This window comes from Equus caballus, chromosome 4 (genome assembly GCF_041296265.1).
Source record: "Equus caballus isolate H_3958 breed thoroughbred chromosome 4, TB-T2T, whole genome shotgun sequence".
NCBI classification, from domain to species: domain Eukaryota; kingdom Metazoa; phylum Chordata; class Mammalia; order Perissodactyla; family Equidae; genus Equus; species Equus caballus.
This window is the reverse complement of record NC_091687.1, coordinates 41652782-41665679: the sequence shown is the minus strand read 5'-3', so window position 1 is coordinate 41665679 and position 12898 is coordinate 41652782.

The following is a 12898-nucleotide window of genomic DNA, read 5'->3' as shown; positions in this document are numbered from 1 at the left end:
GCTAGTAGGTTTGTGGGGAGAGGTCAGTTTAGTCAGTATAAAATCTTAAATACCCAAAGCTCTTCCTTCTCCCTGCTTTTTTGCACAGTGTAAAAATTTAGGTTTCCAACCCTCATCTCCAACTCCAAATTCCTTCACCATATGATTCATGCCATTTAAGTTAGTTTGAGGTCATTTCTGAGGACTGCTCATTAAGCCCCTAAATCACTAGACTATTATAAACTCACATTAACAGAGAACCATACAACGGGTTACTATAAGTTCTTCATAAATTATGGATTGAAATATGAACCAACAGAATAGAAATATAGCAAACAAACAACACTGTTGATCAGAAATAAACTAGCATATTACTTAGAAGTGTTTCTCCAAACAATATCTGGAATTTGCGTGTAGCTGTCACAGTGAATTGGATAGCAATGATGCAACCACAGCAGGTTAAAGGGCACATAGTGAGTCTGATCTATCAATGTACATCATAAAAGAATAGACTCTTTCTTCTGCACCCCTAGCAGTCTCTTGTCCTTCATTAGATCAATGGGCATTGGGAAAGATGGTTCAGTACCTGGTGGGACCCGTAGGAAATGGAAAATATTTCATTGTAGCCAAGTGGCATCATGTTTATAATCTTTCCTTTTTTGATCCTCTCTCTCTCTTTTTTGTTTGTCTGGTCCAATTTTTATAATAATGTATTTTTATGAAAGTGACGTATTCAGGCTACATCCTCTTTCAGAGAACAATTTAACATTGTACATCTACATGAAAATACTCTGCTCATCATATATTAGCAATTAACTTATTTACTTGTATGTATATATTTCCTTGTTTTCATTTCCAAAACCTTTGAAGAAACATTATTTCCTTTCCAAATTTTATAATACCTACTCTTGTCTAGGAAAGAGGTAGTTTAACTTATTTTTAGGGACAGATATTTAATCAGGCCAGCCCAGAGGTAGGAAAGAACACCCTATGGGTACCCAAAGCTAGTCTTTCCTGTATTTTTTTATTTTTGCCAATCTGTTCTTTTTTTAAGAAACAATATGACAACAGAAAGGTTATTTCTTCCTGTGTAAATATCATTTGGTATTTGAGAGCCCATCTCAATTTTATTCTTACCTTCCTTCTCACTTCCTTCAGAATATCTATAAAATTCACAAACATCTATTTCTGCTGATGATTTTTGCCTGTTGATATTGTCCTTTGTATAACTTTTCTCCATCTTGGGAAACATATTCCAATTGGCCATGGCTTTGACACTTCAGTGTGCATAAGAATCACTTTAGGAACTTGTTAAAATAGGAGCCTAACCTAAGAGGTGTTGATTTGGGGTAGGGCTTAGAATTTCATCTTCTCTGTTCCAGAGAAACCATACCATATTATTGCTAATAAAATGATCATTCCCTGGCACTTGCTAGCTGTACGGCCCTGACCAAGTTACTTAACCCCTCTGTGCCTCAGTTTACTAGGAAATAGAAGCAATAATATTACCCACGTTATGGATTTCTTGAGAGGAATAAAGACTGCATAACAGTATGTAGCACAGAGCAAGCACTCAGTACATGTTAGCTGGGTTACTCACTTACTCTGTACCTCTAGACTTTCAGACCGTGCTGTCTTACATGTCACTGGCTGACAGGTGGCTTTATAAGAGCTCTTACAGGATCATGTGGACATGATTTGGCTCCTTTAAAACCATGTGTAGACATTGATGGTGCTGCCCTGCCCAGATCTCCCTTTCTAGGGTGAGGTATTCATCCCTCAGCAGCTGTAGGTGTTGACTGTCAAGGGCAAACCTTCTGCACGGGTTTGTCCTTGGCTGATGGGAATCACTTCAACTGGTGATGTCTGGAGATTATACCTTCAACTGGCCCCTGTGGGTGACCTGTGGCAAATAGCTGGCTGAAGTAGGGTTCTAACAGCCCACACCACTTGCCTCTGGGCTGAAAAGCCTTGGTGTAATCGAGAACCTTACAGAACTCCCCATGGGTTCAGGATGAAGCTAGACGTCTGAAACCATCCCTTTGCTTAACTTCTGCTTCATCCTCCTTTCCTCCTTCCTTCAGAGGTTTCCCCTGAGAGCTTACCCTCGATAAATCACTTGGACAAGGATCCTTGTCTTAGGCTCTACTTTTAAGAAATCTAAGACACTGTAGATTGTAAGGATCTTTATAAGAGCATCCATATCTTTTGTAACTTTATCTCCTTACTACTGCCTATTGCCCTGTATATTGTTAGGTATACAGAAGAGAATCATGAAGTGTTGATAAAGACACTTGCAAGCTATGTCACAAATATATACCTAGACATAGAGAAAAGTGCAAGGCATTTAACTTCATTTTATTAACAAATGATTTCTTAACTCTAAAATGCTGTGATTCACCATGTTTAATAGTATTTTAAGTCAAACACACTTCATTTGGTGGAGATCAATCCTAGAAAATTCGAGAATGCTTGACAAATTTGATGCCACATGTCTTGCATGAGAAAATTTAAAGAGTGAGGATCACAACTCTCACTTCCCTCAAGGACACCCAGACCCACAGAGAAGGGCAGCATATATCGTCTCATGGAGAGTTCAGATGCTCAAAGTTGTTTTGAAGTCAAGGGTTTAAAAGGATTCAGATATAACCTCATCTAATTTACTCTCTATCCCCAAGCTTCCCCCTGCTCCCAACCTGGGCCGCTCATATCTAAGCCGTCAGGTTGGGCCACCTCTCCACAAGAAGTCCTAAGAGGGGCTAGATCAGATTACTGGCGCTATTACCGAGCATCCCCACCCCTACCTTCACCAGAATATAAAAGGAGGACTCAAGACTCAAAACAACAGGCTAAGGTAGCAGTTACAGCTAACCCCGGGGAGAAACATACCCCCGTTAAGCAGAAGATATTTGCCCTTTACCTCTTTCTCCATTCTGCACTACCATCAGAGGAGCTAAGGTCCAAAAACAGTGAAGAAGAGGGAAAGGAAGTATTCCATCCATAGAGCACTGGTTCTCAATGGGGGCAACAGTGCCCCCTAGGGGGCCCTTTGCAAATATATCAAGTTGTTTGTGGATTTCGTGGGGGAGGTGAGGGATGTTAGGAGGCTAGAACTATGTACAGTAGCCCAAGTGTCTCACTAATGTCTTTGAGAGTTTCCATTAGGTTTCTTGGTAATTTATTTTAGAATTAAAATGGACTAGTGTAAAGTTCAAAGGCTACCTGTTTTGTTTATTTTTACACATTTCAGATAAGCGTATTTTGAAGTAAGAAAACTTGACAAAATATTTAACTTATAGGGGCTGTATTGGGGGAAATTATGAAAATAATTTTTTAAAAGTCCTTTGTTTTATACAGAGAAGCAATCACAGAGTCTTTGAAATATAAATGTTGCTAGCAGTTTAAATATTTTGATTTTTAAACATTGTTTGATACATTTTTTTCAGAAAAATTCACTGTATTATGTACAATAAACTTGTAATCATATGGGTATAATTTTCTTACCTTGTACCATCTTTTTCATCTTGACATTATACTTGGGACTATAAAAAATAACAGCTAACATTTTATTCATTCATTCAACAAAAATTTACTGTGTGCTGTTATGTGCCAGACACTATTCTAGATGCTTGAGGGTAGAGCAGAGAAAACAATTAGAGAACTTTGCCCACAAGGAACTTACATTTTAATTAGGGAGACAGTAAAGACGATAAAAAATAAACTGTACCCAATTTTAGATAGTGATAAGTGCTAAGGAGAAAAATAAAACAGAGAAGGAGAAGGAACAGGAAGTGTCAAGAGAAGTGTTCAGATGATTGAGAGAAGGCTTCTCTGAGACGAAGCTATTTGAGTGGCAGCCTGAAAGAAATGAATGGGTGGGCCACGTATGTATCTAAGGGAAGACAGTTCCAGGAGACGGTAAGTGCCAGGGGACCAGTGAGCCAGTATGGACACAAGGAGCCAAGAGAATACGTGGAAGAATAGTATGCGAGATCAGTGGTCATGTAGGTCTTGCAGGGCATTGTAAAGGCTCTGGCTTTACTCTGAGTGACTTAGGGATCTTTGAGCATTTTAAGTAACAAAGTGACATTATATTTTAGTGGCATTACTTTGGCAGCTATTTTGAGGCTAGGCTATAGAGGGCAAGGGTGAGGGCAGGGAAGAGGCCTTTTCTGTAATTAAGCTGAGACATGATGGTGGCTAAAGTCAAGGTGATACAAGTGGAGGTGGGGACAAGTGGAGAGATTCTAGATATATTTTGAAAGTAGAGAGGATAGGATGTGCTGAGAGGTCACATGTAAAATGAAAAAGAAAGGGAAAAGTGAAGATAACTCCAATGATTTGGGCTTGAACAACTACAAGAAAGGATTTGTTATTTCTTGAGATGGAGATTGAGAAGCTTGTGAGAAGGGGAGTTGCAAGCTTGAGATGCCTGTTAAACATTCATTTGAACGAGCAGTCTGCAGTTCAGCGGAGAGGCCAGAACTGGGAGAGAACCACGTGAACAAGAACAGGTGAGAACACCCAAGGTAAGTAGAAAAGAGAACAGAGGATTGAATGCTGGAGCACCCTAAAGTGAGAGAGAAGAGACGAAAATAACACAGGAGAGTGGATTTGTCGTGATGAGGATTAAATGAGATGATATTAGCTAACAACTTTTGAGCATTTACTGTGTGCTGGACACAGTGCTGACCACATGTATACAATGCCTCTAACACGTTATGTCTATGTATCTACTCTTTTTTCCTTTTGTTTTTTTTACTTGGGCCAATGAAATGATAGCAGCTAACAAGTATTCATTCATTCAGCATGTATTTATCAACTACCATGTTCCAGGCATCTTGATTGCTAAAGGTTGAAAAAGCAAACAAAATCAGCTTTTTTAAATCTCTTACTGTGTTTATTCTTCATCACTGTATAAATCATTCTTCTCAGTTGAGGTTTTTTTCTGTCACATAAAAAGTAGTTTGCGTTTTGGGGGTTTTTTCCTCCATGCAATCAGGTTGATCACAAGTTTTATCGTGTTTGGCTTTTGGAAGCCAGTTGTTTTTGTATCTATTGATATTTTGTTACATAAATACCATTCTCTCTCAAACTGTTAGCTTATTCTTAAGGTACAGGTGGCTTATAGACATTTAGATATGTTCTATGACAACTCACTTTCTTCCCCAGAGCAATTCTGTTTCTCTGTTTCTACTGAGCCAGGTGGGTTGGTGATAGTAAGTAATTTGTTTATTCCACAGACATGTATGAGATCCTCCTTTCCAGGTCTTGTTCTTAGCACTGGAATACAATGGTGAATAGGACAGGTAAGTTCCCTGCTCTCACAGAGCTTACATCATAGTGAGAGGATCAGACAAGTAAAATAAAATGAATAAACACAGTGACTTCAACTGATGAATGCTAGAAAGATAGTTTGTGATACCACAAAGTCATAAGGGACGACTGGGATGTGGAGCAACATCATGTAGACTGATTAGAGGTAGAGCCTGTGGGACCAAGATCCAACTGCAAGGAGGGAGACAGTGAAGCGAAGGTCAGGAGATGAGCATTTCATGCAGGGAGAAGGGCTAAGCAGAAGGAACAGCTCATGCAAAGGACTTGAGGTGGAAACAAACTTGTTGTACTAGGAAAATAGAAAACACAGTGTAACTTGAGGATAGTAAGACCAAGAGAGAGAGATGGGATGAGGTCAGTAAGGGAGGCAGTAGTCAGATCACACAGAGTCACTCAGACTGACTGACTTGAATGGTAAGGAATAAAATGAGGAGCTAATGGAAAGTTTTAATTTCATTTTGAAGAAGCGAAGTGTTGTGACATGGTCTAATTTGTTCAAAATACTCTGCTGTGTGGGGTTGAGTAGGGAACAAAAGTGGAAACGGGGAGTTTAGGTAAGAATCTAATGTAATGGTACCTTAAGAACAGACAGACTTGAACTATATTGGTAGCCATGGACATAGAGTTGGGCAGATTAAAAATGTGATTTGGGGGGGCTGGCCCCATGGTGTAGTGGTTAAGTTCTACATACTCCACTTCGGGGGCCCAGGTTCATGGGTTTGATTCCCAGGCATGGATTTAACACTACTTGTCAGCCATGCTGTGGCAGTGACCCACATATAAAGTGGAGGAAGATGTTAGCTCAGGGCTAATCTTCCTCAGGAGAAAAAAAAAGTGATTTGGAGACAGAATTGACAGGACTATTGATGGATTGGGCAATGAAGGGATGAGAGGTGTAAAGAGTGATTTCAAAGTTTTGGGCTTGAGAATCTAAGTAGAAGTGTCATTTACAGAAAGAAGGAAGGTTGGGGGTATATGATCAAGACTTCAGTTTAGGACATATAATGTTTGAGATGTCTATTAGACATCCAAGTGGAGATGTTAAATAGATATAAGTTTCTGGAATTTGGAGGTGAGATCAAGACTATATACTATATACATACACACAAATATATGTATATGTGTATGTGTATGTATGTATATGTGTGTGTAGCTGGTTTTCATGTATATATACTTGAAATCACATAAGAAGAGAGTACAGTCAGAGAAGGGTTCTCAAAGTTGAGCTTTGAGTTGCCAACCCTTTAATGGGCAGGCAGAGGAGGAGGCCAGATTGATTGAGAAGGAGTAGTCAACTAGGTCGGGGAAAACCAGAAGAATGTGGTATCATAAATACCAAAAAAAAAAGCATTTCAAGAATGAGGAAGGATTTGAAACTGTTAAATACTGCTGAGAGGTTAGACAAAATATAAATGGGAAAATATGGTCTTTGGTGATCTTAGGGACAGCTGGCTTGGGTGTCACATTTATTGAGAGATCCAGTAAGATGTGGCAACATGAGTTGCCCTTGACAAGAGCACTTCCTGTTCATCCTCTTCCCAGTATGGAATTTTAATTGGAGAAGAATGTGGAAAAAATAGAGATGAGGAAGTCGAGGCAGAGGGTGCAGATAACATTTCTGCTAAATTTTGCTGGCAAAGGGAGCAGTGAAATGGGGCCCTAATAGGAAAGGATGTAGAATCAAATATGAACTTGAAATTTGGGGTGAAAAATATCAGAGATAGAGCACTCCAAGCAGAAATTATTAAGACCTGGGTGTATGTGCTGAAGGATAAGACAGGAGCAGACCTGACGGTGTGGAGGAGACAGAGGAGTGAAGTCCTTGAGAAGATGAGAGGGCGAAGGACCAGAGCAGCAGCCAGGGGGTTGGCCTCTGATTGGACCAGGGAATAACTTCCATTGTGACAGAAAGGAGGATAGAGAATACGGGAGATTCAGTTGATCAGTAGGAGCAGCCCTCTCTATGCCTGGTTCAGTATACGTAGTCCAGGCTAGTGTACACAACTCTCTCCTAATACAGACCTTTCAGTTCACCTAAATTTCTCCCTCAGCTAATAGCCAATAAGAGAAAAAAAGAAGAGTGGGTGTCCTAGGAGATGTATGCCACTTTCCAACTGCAGCTACTGCCTCCCCCTGCCCCAAAATGGCAGGCTGTTCCCTCTGTGTGATTTAAGACACAAAAGCTTTTCCACACAAAGCTAGAATAAATGAACATTTGGAGGGTTTATGGCACTTTAGTAAGTAGTGTATAACTAACAGGAGATTTGGGCTAGAGCATAAAAATGACAATATTTTTGCAAGAAAAGATGTCTTTAGACTTGAAAGGTCAAGGTCTATTCCTTTCTGCTAAATATAACCCTGAAAATAAGGACTTCCATGATTAATACTCTCAATCCTCTAATCTGATTATCAACTTTGGCAGATGTTTCTCTTAGAGCATTATAGCAACGTATTTAAATTGTAGCTATCTGTTTGTTCTCAGTTATAAACTTTATGTTTGAGTAAAAAGGAAACCTGAGATAGAGCTGTCCAGTACTGAAGCAGGATCATGAACACGTGTTATGTATGAGCCTGGCTTTGATCTTCACCAGTGTGGAAGAAAAGGATGTGGACACAGTGAGTGAGCCCAGCGGATCAGGATTCAGACTGCCTGTGCGAGCTGTACAGCTCTGGCCACATCCCTATCTGTCTAGAGCTTCAGCTTCTTCATTTGCAGAGTGGGGAGAATAAAGTATCTCCCTCAAGTGGTTATTACAGGGGATTCAATATGCTAATGGACTCAAAATACAGTGCAAACTCTCAACAAACATTGTATCCATTCTTATAGTTATTGCTATTGAGGTTCCGACATGGTATACAGGAGTTAGGGAAAATTCTTTCTTGCTTTCCTCATTCTTGACATGCCACTCTCCAGTGATTAGTAAACCAGGCTAGAATTCTGGGTAGGCAGTGAGGCTGCACTGTGCTGGAAAGGTCTTGGTTAAAATAGTACAAAATTTGTCCCAAGCTTCTGGGTGCTCTACGTAATTAAATATGCAGAAACATGAGCAATAAAAAAGATGGTCTGCATCACATGTAGGCATGACATTTGAGGGAACATACATCTAGGAAGAAGAGAAAGGGGCTTTCTGAGATTCTGCCCTCCTATGGAAGGTAATGCTTTGCTAGAACCATAGCTCCTAAAATAACCAACCAAAGCAACCAGCTGACGATGGAATGAGACACTGTATCCCACAGGCAGAAGAGATGGAATGTTGGATATGTTTGCGTGGATTGGCTTTTATTTTGAATTTTATTTTGAGCTATTGCTTAACTTTTATTTGTTTCCTCCTCTATGGCCCCATAGAACCTGGTACACATTTTTAATATGTACTAAGAACACTATACCACAGCAGTGTTATATAGCGTTCATGTGTCTACCCTATTATGCTGTGAGATCCCTAATGTGATTATTCATCTCTGTATCCCAAACACCTGGCACAAAATTTGGCACATTTTAACTATTTAATCTGCTTATTTTTTAAATAGGTCAATGAAAGAATGACCAAGTAAGAGACACATCACATACTCTGTTATCTTATCCTCCCTAGGGGGAACAAGAATAATAAAATCAGGCATAGGAATTGTCTCATCCTTTAAAGCGGGTCCACCTGTTATATAATACTCACAAATGCACTCTGTATCCGACAGAGGGCGCGTTAGAGTAAACACGTCCTATGCGGCCCAACTTGCTAGAAAAATGCCTAGTTGGTGAAGGTTGCCTAAGCTCTAACAAAACCTCGTGACCCCTCATCTCTCAGAAGACATTAACTGCCTTTCTTAGCAGATGTGTAAACTTGTTACTGTCAGCTGGACTCATTTCAGATTTTATTTTGAGAGACCTTAAACTAACAGGCAGCAAGAATTCTGTTTATGATGAAGTTATAATGTAGCTCCTTAAGAGACTATGTTATATAATAAGTGTTACAAATATAATAAGTATCACCAAATCAGTGGGAAAAATTAATTCTCATTCACTCATAAGCTGAACATGCTGCCTCTCTCTAAAGTGTCTGACAGAGACGAAGACCATCTGCCTCAATCCTTGCCTTAAATTTCATGGTCACCTTCTAAGCCTGTGGGGCTCTCAGAGGGTAGAACATCATGCTCAAGGCTTGGAAATTCTAGCAGCTACTGTGTTCCAAATCAACCTCACATCCATTTGCTATGGCGCCAAGGGGGGAGAAAGAACAGAGGCAGGGATCTGACCCACGCACACAGGCTCTGAACTCACTGTAGCTTTTGTGTGTTTCGATTCAGGTGTTTAGTGTTCTACCCTAAGAAAGAGCCCGGGTCTGGGTATGTTAGAAAGAACACAGGGCTGAGGATCAAGAACTTGGGTTCTTCTAGTCTCAGGTCTACCAACAACTAAGGTAAATAAACACGACCAGTCATTTTATCTTTCTAGGTCTCAATTTATAACTCTGTAAAATGAAAATACTGGAACAGATGTATTCACAGTTTCTTTCAGCATTCAAATTATAAGAACTTCATGCCTAATTTTACAGAACTCCAAACCATTTTGAGCCTCTGTCTTTAGCCGCAGTCATCAAAGCTGTGACTTGGTACAGCAATGACGAATCAATCTGGGTGACTGTTCTTCCCAGTTCCCTCCAGCCTTGTACTTCCTGTTGACTTTGGATAAAGGAATTTTCTTTCTCAGCTATGTAGTAACCTTTGGCCCAGACATTGGTTTAAGGAGACAGAAGTACATCCCTAAGGAGGATATTGTGGTAGTAACATGGCTCCCTCCACATGGTCCTAAGGATAAATTCAGTAATTTATAGTCGTCCCAGGAAATTTAGATTCCCCTTATATTGGAAGATATCTTTTTTATGGACAAAAAAATACTCAACTGTTTTTCAATTAAGAGGAGTAATTTCCTTCCTGATAACCTGGCTTGACAACCTCAAACTTCTAACTACCCCACTTGTTCAATTCTCCTTCTTCCCCGTCCCTGCTCAGTGCTCATGGAGGTGTTAAAGATGCACCCTATTTGGCACAGAACAAGGGAAGGAAACTAACATTTCTAGAGTACTTCTGAACATGGATTTCAATCTGTGTCTACAGACTCTACCCCACAGAGGGGTGAAAAGCCTGGTTTTTGGACCCCCTCTCACTCCATGTGCTACACAGCAGGTCTGAGCGGACTCAGTACTCTGCTCTAGGTGAGAGAACCCTGAAGCTCCCTTCCCCAGAAGAGACCATCACAAAGTGATGTTTGATTGTGCCATTCCTTCCTAGGCAGAGAGGTGGCCTCTGAGCTCAGCCAAAGACAAGAGCTGATGGGAACAAAGTCACAAGTTTCAGTCCTGCAAGGCCAGTTCATGCTGCTCTGTGTCCTGATTGTGGTTGATGTTCCATCTTAAAATTTTGTGCCAAGGCTCTCAGTGGGCACTGGGCCGTGGGATGATCTGGGTGGATTCGGTGCCTGTGTGTGAGGAGCTAAAGCATGTCTCTTTGAGTGCTTAAGCACGTGCCCTGTAATCCTCATAACACACTGGTAAGGTACAGTTATTATATCCATTTTATAGATAGGGAAACCGAGTCTTAGAGAGTTTATATAACTTGTCCAAAGGAGCAAAGACTAAAAACTGGGTCTCCTCTGCCTCCCAAGTCTATTTTCCCATTGCATCATGCAATTTCCCATAGTAATCTGCCCTATTTCAAAAGATTCCTCTTTTTATATGAAGCAAAAGATGATCAAAAAGTGCCAGCAGCTGACTACAAAGAACAGAAGTGATAATAGTCAATGCTGAATGACACATTTGACTCAGCATCAGTCCTTGAATTTATTTTAGTCCATTTGGGAGATACATATTCAATCATATTCAAAAGAATGGAAATAGCTAAGTTTGAAGTTGAGTTAACTTTTCTCCTGAACGTGATCCTGGTTAAATGTTTGATAAAATTTCTCTCCACTAAGAATATTTGGGAGGTACTGGAAGGGTCTAATCTGATTCTCCCATGAATGGGTCTTTCCAAAACCAGCTGATGGCGTGCTGGAGCCAGCTCACACTGGCTCTGGGGAACGAGTTGTACCCATCTATTTCCAACTCTAGCAGCTTGAAATTGGCCATGATGGGAGCATTTACACCATGGAAATCAACAACCTCTATAAACCAGCTCTTCTTCTTTGTTTTTCCTACTGGAGAGCTGGTTGTTAAACATATATCCTTATATCTCTGACTGTTATTCTTTTTTTTCCCCAGTTTTATTGAGAAATAATTGATATACATCACTGTATAAGTTTAAGGTATACAGCATGATGGTTTGATTTACATATATTGTGAAATGATTATTGAAATAGGTTCAGCTAACATCCATCATCTCATATAGAACAAGACAAAGAAAAGAAAGAAGAAAAGAAAAAAATTTCTCCTTGTGGTGAGAACTCTTAGGATCTACTCTCTTAACAACTTTCCTGTATATTGTACGGCAGTGTTAACTGCGGTCATCATGCTGTACGTAACATCCCTAGGACTGATTTACCTTTTAACTGGAAGTTTGTATGTTTTGACCACCTTCCTCCAATTCCTCCTCCTCCCACCCTCCACTTCTGGTAATTACATTCTGTCATTCTTTTTTATTTTGTTGTGAGGAAGATTGGCCCCGAACTAACCCCTGTTGCCAATCTTCCTCTTTTTGCTTGAGGAAGACTGTTGCTGAGCTAAGGTCTGTGCCAATCTTCCTCTCTTTCCTGTGGGATGCCACCACAGCATGGCTTGATGAGTGGTGCTGGGTCCATGCCTGGGATCTGGACCAGTGAACCCCGGGCCATCAAAGTGGATATATGAACTTAACCACTACACTGCCAGGCCGGCCCCCTGACTGCCATTCTTAATCACAGATAGTCTGACAGCATAAGTGACTCTCAGTATTTCCAAACAAGGTTCATTTTCCTAGGAAGAGGATTCTATGCCATGACATGAGGATAACTGAAAACTAGCACAAGGAGGTATAGTGTGCAAAATATCCCAGACTATTAACCCACTGTGAGATTGGGATTCTCAGAAACTTGGGAGAGAACTGTAAACTCCCTCCAATACCCTCAGGAAAAGGCAGGAATAACTATTCTCTTGAGACTATTGAATAGAAGAAAAGGAAAAAGAGGAGGAAGGGAAGACATGCTTATCAAGAGAACTCATTAAAATATTTTCCAAAAATATCTTTAATATTTCATGTCAAATCGCAGGGTAGATAATTTGTTTTGTTTAAATAAAAAGTTAGACTCTGGCTAAGATGTCAAAGGAGCAGGGAACTTTCACAGATGCACCGACATTAAGAAAGGTGTGGGGAGGCATTCCCCAAAGCCACCTCTCTTTGGACTTTCATGTTCCAGCTCAAAAATCATAGCTACAACTCTCAAGCATAGCTGGTGGGGGTGTAAAATGATAGAACCATTTTGTAAAACGGTTTGGCAGTTTCTAAATATTTTACCCAAGAGTAGTAAAAATTCCTTGTGTACACAAAGCGGCTTTATTTATAATATTTCCAAACTTGGAAAAACACAAATGTCCACTAATAGGCCATTTGTGGTATA